Source organism: Malus domestica, chromosome 15 (genome assembly GCF_042453785.1).
Source record: "Malus domestica chromosome 15, GDT2T_hap1".
NCBI lineage: Eukaryota > Viridiplantae > Streptophyta > Magnoliopsida > Rosales > Rosaceae > Malus > Malus domestica.
This window is the reverse complement of record NC_091675.1, coordinates 37783820-37791098: the sequence shown is the minus strand read 5'-3', so window position 1 is coordinate 37791098 and position 7279 is coordinate 37783820.

Sequence of the window (7279 nt, the reverse complement as noted above, 5' to 3'; positions counted from 1 at the left end):
TGTACAATGTAGATTAGGAATCCTAGAAGCTTAATTGGAATAGGAAAGAAGTTTACTGATAATGTTAAAAAAATAAGAAAAATGTTGTAAACAGTGGGCATGTTTGCCCACATGTATACAGTAAGGATTGATATGCTAAATAGTGAAGTTTTTGTAAGTTTTCATGGTGGTTGCTCTTTAAATAGAGCACTACGAGTGTTCAAAATAGACGACACAAAAGCAATAAGAAAAGAAAGATAAGTTAGAATATTTTATGCATTCTCCTATTTCTCTTTTTCTTGCAATATTTCTGTTATAGTTAATAAACAAAACAGTGTAATATATTAAATCCACTTCGCTCTTGCTCTTAGCAAAGGTTATTTCTCTAACTTTTGCCTATTTATAACACATTATCAACACGACTCTCTAATCATTTCTCATTTCCCTTCACTGAAAGAAAAAAAAAAGTTTCCTCTAAGGTTTTTACTGTTCTTCTTCTTCCTCAGCCTCAATTGTTGGATATACCCTCGCGAAGAACTGTTTGCACCATGTTTACTTCTAGTTCTCAACCTAACAGTTACTTATATCTTTGATTTCTTGTTTGGTGTAACTCTTGACTATTAACCCAGTGTTTATTTATGCAATCCAAGATGGTGCGGTATCATCGCCTATCTTGGACTGCAAATCTAATTTTACTGCAAATTTTAGGTGAAGTGGTATAATCGCCCACCCTATCCTGCATATTTAAATTTGTCTGTTATTTAATTTTATTGCAATTTTAGGTGGTGTGGAATAATCACCCACCCTGCTTTGCATCTTTAAATTTTATCGCAATTTTAGGTGGTGCAGTATAATCGTCCACCTACTCTGCATATTTAAATTTTCTTGCTATTTAAAATGGTGCGGAATAATCACTCATCCTATACTTGTTTCGATGAGAATGGTGTGGTACAATTGGCCTTTTCATTAATCATGTAAATCTCGAGCCTGAAGTTTCGAGTACTTATCATTTTGACCTGAAGATCAAAATTTGTAAGAACCAGAAGTTCTAACAATATATTCCTCCAGAATACATATTATTGCAAGTTCTTACACACCTCATTTTTCTCTCAGAAAAGAAAATGGCGAACTTGGCAAAACTTGATTTTGTTGCCCTTGATATTACTGGAAAGAACTATCTTACCTGGGTAATGGATGCCAAGATCCATCTGGAGGCAGGAAATCTTGGGGAAACCATCAAGGAGGATAACAGTGCATCCTCTAAAAATCAGACGAAGGCCATGATCTTTATCCGTTGCCACCTTGATGAGGGACTGAATAGCGAGTACCTCACAGTTGAAGATTCATTAACCCTCTAGAAGGCACTGAAAAATAGATATAATCACCAAAAAACGGTGATTCTTCCAAGGGCTCGTTATGAATGGGCTTACCTAAGGATCCAGGATTGCAATGTTCAAAATTAGTTTCCAGTTGAAGCTCTGTGGAGAAACAATAACTGAGGAAGATATGCTGGAAAAGACTTTCAGCACCTTTCATGCCTCCAACGTGCTCCTGCAGCAGCAATATAGAGAAAAAGGCTTTACTGAGTATAACCAACTGATATCTGTACTCCTTGTAGCCGAGCAAAACAATGAGCTTCTGATGAAGAATCATCAGTCCTGATCTACTGGATTAGCACCATTCCCAGAAGTGAATACTGCTTCCCTTGAAGGAAGTACCACATCCCCTCGTGGAAATAATTACAAACGAGAAAATGGCCATAAGCAAGGCCGGTGGAATGGGAAAGGCAAGAACCACGGTGTCCAATTTCACAACCAGGTTCCAAGGCATAATCCAGGCCAGAGCTTTAAGAATGCAAATCGCTAGAAAGGCAAAGCTCATATGAACACTCCTAGAAATCCTGAAGGAGTTTGCCATAGGTGTGGTGGCAATAGACATTGGGTGCGTACTTGTCGCACCCCAAAGCATCTGGTGGATCTATATCAAGCCTCCCTCAAGAAGAAGGGTGTCGAGACCAATTTCCTCGACCATACTCAACCAATGGAAATACCTGATCTAGTGTCCAATTTATCAGGACAGTTGAACACAACCCACCTGGATGTTTCAGACTTTATTATTGAAAGAGGGAATGAAGTTTATGGGTCCGATTGAATCATTTATGTTTAATGTACTCTTGTTATTTGTACTTGTGGTTTAATGCTCACATTTTCAATTCAATAAAAGTAGTATTCTAGTATGAATAAACTACTTTTTAACTGTAATTTCTTTACTTAGAGAACATGGATAAAAATTATGGTTATTCTCAAAACAAGAGCAATGGCAGAGACTTTTGTATTGCAGACAGTGCAATCATGCATTCAATACTTCGAGATCAAAAGTATTTCTCGAATTTGGTACTTGCAAAAGTAAAGGTAGGACAATATCAGGGCAATCAGATGTAATTGAAGGCACAAGAAAAGCCCAGATTATCTTACCAAATGGAACAATATTCTCCATACAGAATGCATTATACGCTACTCGATCTATTCGAAATTTGTTGAGTTTTAAAGACATACGTTTAAATGGATACCACATGAAACGAAAAGTGTAGAAAATGTGGAATATTTATGCATTACCTCCAATGATACCTAGAAGTATATATTGGAGAAGTTGCATGGTTTATCGAGGGGATTGTATTATACATACATAGAGACAATTGAGGCATATGCTGTCATGAACAAGAAGTTCATGGATTCAAAAGTTTACATGCTTTGGCATGACCGTCTAGGTCATCCAGGATCCTCCATGATGCATAAGATCATTACCAACTCTAAGGGACATCCAGTATTGAGCAGACACATTACTACCTCAAATGATAACCTTTGCAAAGCTTGTTCCCAAGGGAAGTTGGTAACTAGACCATCACAACTAAAGGTTGATGATGAATCCCCATCATTTTTGCAAAGAATTCAATGGGATATTTGTGGACCTATTCAACCACCTTGCGGACCATTTCGATATTTTATGGTTTTGGTTGATGCATCTACCCGATGGTCACATGTTTGCCTATTGTCTACTCGAAATGTAGCTTTTGCGAGACTTCTTGCTTAGATAATTAAGTTGCGAGCACAGTTCCCAGATCATCCCATTAAGTCAATTCAACTTGATAACGCTGGTGAATTTACGTTTCAAACCTTTGATGATTACTGCATGGCACTGGGCATTGATGTTGAACATCATGTTCCTCATGTCCATACTCAAAATGGTTTAGCAGAGGCATTTATCAAGCGGCTTCAATTAATAGCCCACACTTTGCTCATGAAAACGAAATTGTCAGTCTCTGCATGAGGACATGCCATCTTACATGCTGCATCATTGGTTCGACTGACACCCATAGCCAACCACCAATACTCATCAATACAACTCGTGTTTGGACATCAGCCAAACATTTCACATTTACGAGTTTTTGGTTGTGCTGTTTATGGCACACCGCCACAATGCACTAAAATGGGACCTCAGCGCAGACTGGGAGTTAATGTGGGTTTTGATTCACCATTTATCATTAGATATTTGGAACCTTTGATAGGTGATATGTTTACAGCTCGTTTTGTTGATTGTCATTTTGATGAGACAGTATTCCCATTGTTAGGGGGAGAAAGGACCATTCCAGAAGAATGGCAAGAGCTGACATGGGTTGTTCCCACCTTATCTCATTTTGATCCGCGAAGCATTCAATGTGAAAATGAAGTGAAAATGATCGTTCATCTTCAAAGTATTGCTAATCAAATGCCAGATGCATTTAATGATACTTCGAAAGTGACAAAGTCACATATACTAGCTACAAATGCACCTACAAGAATTGATGTCTCTATTGGACAAAATAAAGTGGTAGTGAATGATTCATCTAGTGCATGGCTGAAGCATGGTAGACCCTTAGGTTTAAAAGATTCAGCCCCTCGAAAGAGAAAGATGAGGGCACAGTTGAACCTAAATGAAATTATTCAGGAAAAGAAAATGAATGATAAATCCACAATTCATGATTCTGTACTTCCCGAAAAAGAAAATGTCCTTGATGAGACACATGTCCCTGAAGAGACAGAAGTACATGAAAGCAAAGAAATATCCATAAATTATGCATGTACTAATAAATTGTGGGATCGAAATGAAATAATCATCGACGACATGTTTGCATTTGCAATAGTCATTGAAATTATATTAGGCGATGACATTGAGCCTTGCTTTGTTGAAGAATGCAAATAGAGACAAGATTGGCCTAAGTGGAAAGATGCAATCCAGGCAGAATTAAGTTCCTTGGAAAGGCGAAGTGTTTTTGGACCAGTAGTCCAAACCCCACCTGGTGTAAACCTCGTGGGTTACAAATGGGTATTCATAAGGAAATGCAACGAGAAAAATGAGATTGCAAGATATAAAGCACAACTCGTTGCACAAGGTTTTTCACAAAGACCTGGAATTGATTATGAAGAAACATACTCTCCTGTAATAGATGCAATTACGTTCTGTTACTTAATAAGTTTGGTGATTTCAGAAAAACTTGACATGCGACTTATGAATATCATTATCACGTATCTATATGGAGAATTAGATAATGACATATATACATGAAAGTCCCAGAAGGACTTAAGTTGCCTGAAGCAACTAACAAACCACGAGGTATGTTCTCAATCAAATTAAGGCGATCACTATATGTGCTGAAACAATCTGGGCGAATATGGTATAATCGTCTCAGTGAATATTTGATTAAAGAAGGATATGCCAACAATGTCATCTGCCCTTGTGTGTTCATTAAGAACAAATACTGGATTTGCTATAGTGGCAGTATATGTCGATGATATGAATCTAGTTGGAACCCTTGAAGAGCTCAATAAAACTGCTGAATATCTGAAAAGCGTATTTGAAATGAAACACCTTGGGAAAACAAGATATTGTCTCGGCCTGCAGATCGAGTATTGTGCTAATAGAATTTTGGTCCATCAATCAGCTTACATTGAAAAAAAAACTGAAGTGATTTGGCATGGACAATGCTTATCCACTTAGCACCCCAATGGTCGTTCGTTCTTTGGATATTAAGAAAGATCTATTCCGTCCAAAAGAAGATAATGAACTAGTCATTGGTCCAAAAGTACCATATTTGAGTGCAATAGGTGCTTTATTGTATTTAGCACAATGTACTAGACCAGATATAGCTTTTTCAGTCAACTTGTTAGCAAGATATAACTCTGCTCCAACAATTCGTCATTGGAAGGGAGTCAAAGATGTTCTACGATGTATTTAGCACAATGTACTAGACCAGATATAACTTTTTCAGTTAACTTGTTAGCAAGATATAGCTCTGCTCCAACAATTCGTCATTGGAACGGAGTCAAAGATGTTCTACGATACCTTCGTGGGACAACATATATGGGTCGCTTCTACTCAAACAAGCACATAAATGACCAGATCCTTGTTGGATATGCAGATGCTGGTTTTCTCTCCGATCCGCATAAAGCCCGTTCACAAAATGGATATGTGTTCACTAATGAAGATACTGCAATTTCATGGTGATCAATGAAGCAAATGTTAGTTGCTACATCTTCTAATCACTCGGAAATAATTGATTTACATGAAGCAAGTCGTGAATGTTCTTGGTTAAGATCAATGATCCATCACATCTAGAATTCATGTGGTATACCTTCAAAGATAGACATTCAAACTGTCATCCATGAAGATAATGCAGCCTGTATTGCTCAGATGAAGGAAGGATTCATCAAGGGTGATAAGACTAAACACATATTTCCAAGGTTTTTCAGTGCACGTGAGCTTCATAAGGCTAAAGTTATTGAAGTCAATCCGTTCCAATGAAAATTTAGCAGACTTGTTCACCAAATCTCTACCAAAGTGCACATTTCAGAAGTTAGTGTAGGGAATCGGATTATGTCGGCTTACAAATTTGAAGAATACAGAATCAGGGGGACAAACAATTCAGGGGGAGCATCCATGATACATGCATGTTGTACTTTTTTTCCTTCGATTATGATTTTTCCCACTGGATTTTTCCTATCAAGGTTTTAATGAGGCAACATAAGCATGCTCAACACCATATCAACAAACCTGATAAAGTTGTACTCTTTTTCCTTCGCTATGGTTTTTTCCCACTGGGTTTTTCCAAGTAAGGTTTTAACGAGGCAACTGATGTTGATATGTGGGCATCCAAGGGGGAGTGTTGTAAACAATGCGTATGTTTGCCCACATGTATACAGTAAAGATTCATATGCTAAATAGTGAAGTTTTTGTTGCTCTATAAATAGAGCACTACGAGTGTTCAAAACATACGATACAAAAGCAATAAGAAAAGAAATATTTTCTGCTTCTCCTATTTCTCTTTTTCCTGCAATCTTTCTGTTATAGTTAATAAACAAAACAGTGTGAACACTCGTAGTGCTAATTAGTTTGATAATTTCTTTCTATCAATCTCATCTTTTCACAGCTGCTTCTCACTATAAATTTTTCAATTTCTTTTCGCCGATTAGGGTTTTATTTCTGGTTTTTTATTTTTTTTATCTACAATCTTTAAGGTTATTTTATAACCCTTGATTTGTTTTACTAGTTTTTTGAACTGATTCCAAGTTCTAGGGTTAGGGTATTAAAAAATTTGGGGCTTTTCTTGGCTTTGTTAAATTAGGTTGGGGAAAAGTCAATTTGTTTTGTTCAAGCTCGGTTTTCCACTCTGGCTGTGTCCTTTTAAATCTCGAAGAATTTAAGAGGTAAACTGAGTTCTTTTGTTAATTCTGTTTGTTTTGAGAGCTCAAAATTATTGATCAATGAAGTGCATGGTATGGAATTGTAGGGGTCTTGGGAGACCTGATTTTAGTAGTAATTTTAATTTTCTATGTACTTTGATTAAGCTGGACCTTTTTTGCTTGTTTGAAACTAAGATGTCCCTAGACAAGGTCCAAAGCAATTTCTACAGTAGGCACTTTGATCAGGTTTTTTCCTGCAATCCCACTGGCAGAGCTGGTGGGGTTTGTTTGTTCTGGAACTCTTCTTCCATTAATATTACTACTTTAAGCTCATCACCTCGTTTTATCCATTGTGTAGTTAAAGATTTACATAATGATAAGGTGCAATTCAATGCCTTTGTTTATGCTTATCCTCAGAAACATTTACAAGCTAATCTCTGGGATCAAATTTTAGCTCATACACTGACAAACCATCCTTGGTATTTAATTAGAGACTTCAATAATATTGTGGGCTCCACTGAAAAGATGGGGGGCTGCTCTAAATACTACTACCTACATGAATAACTTCATTAATTTCCTAAATA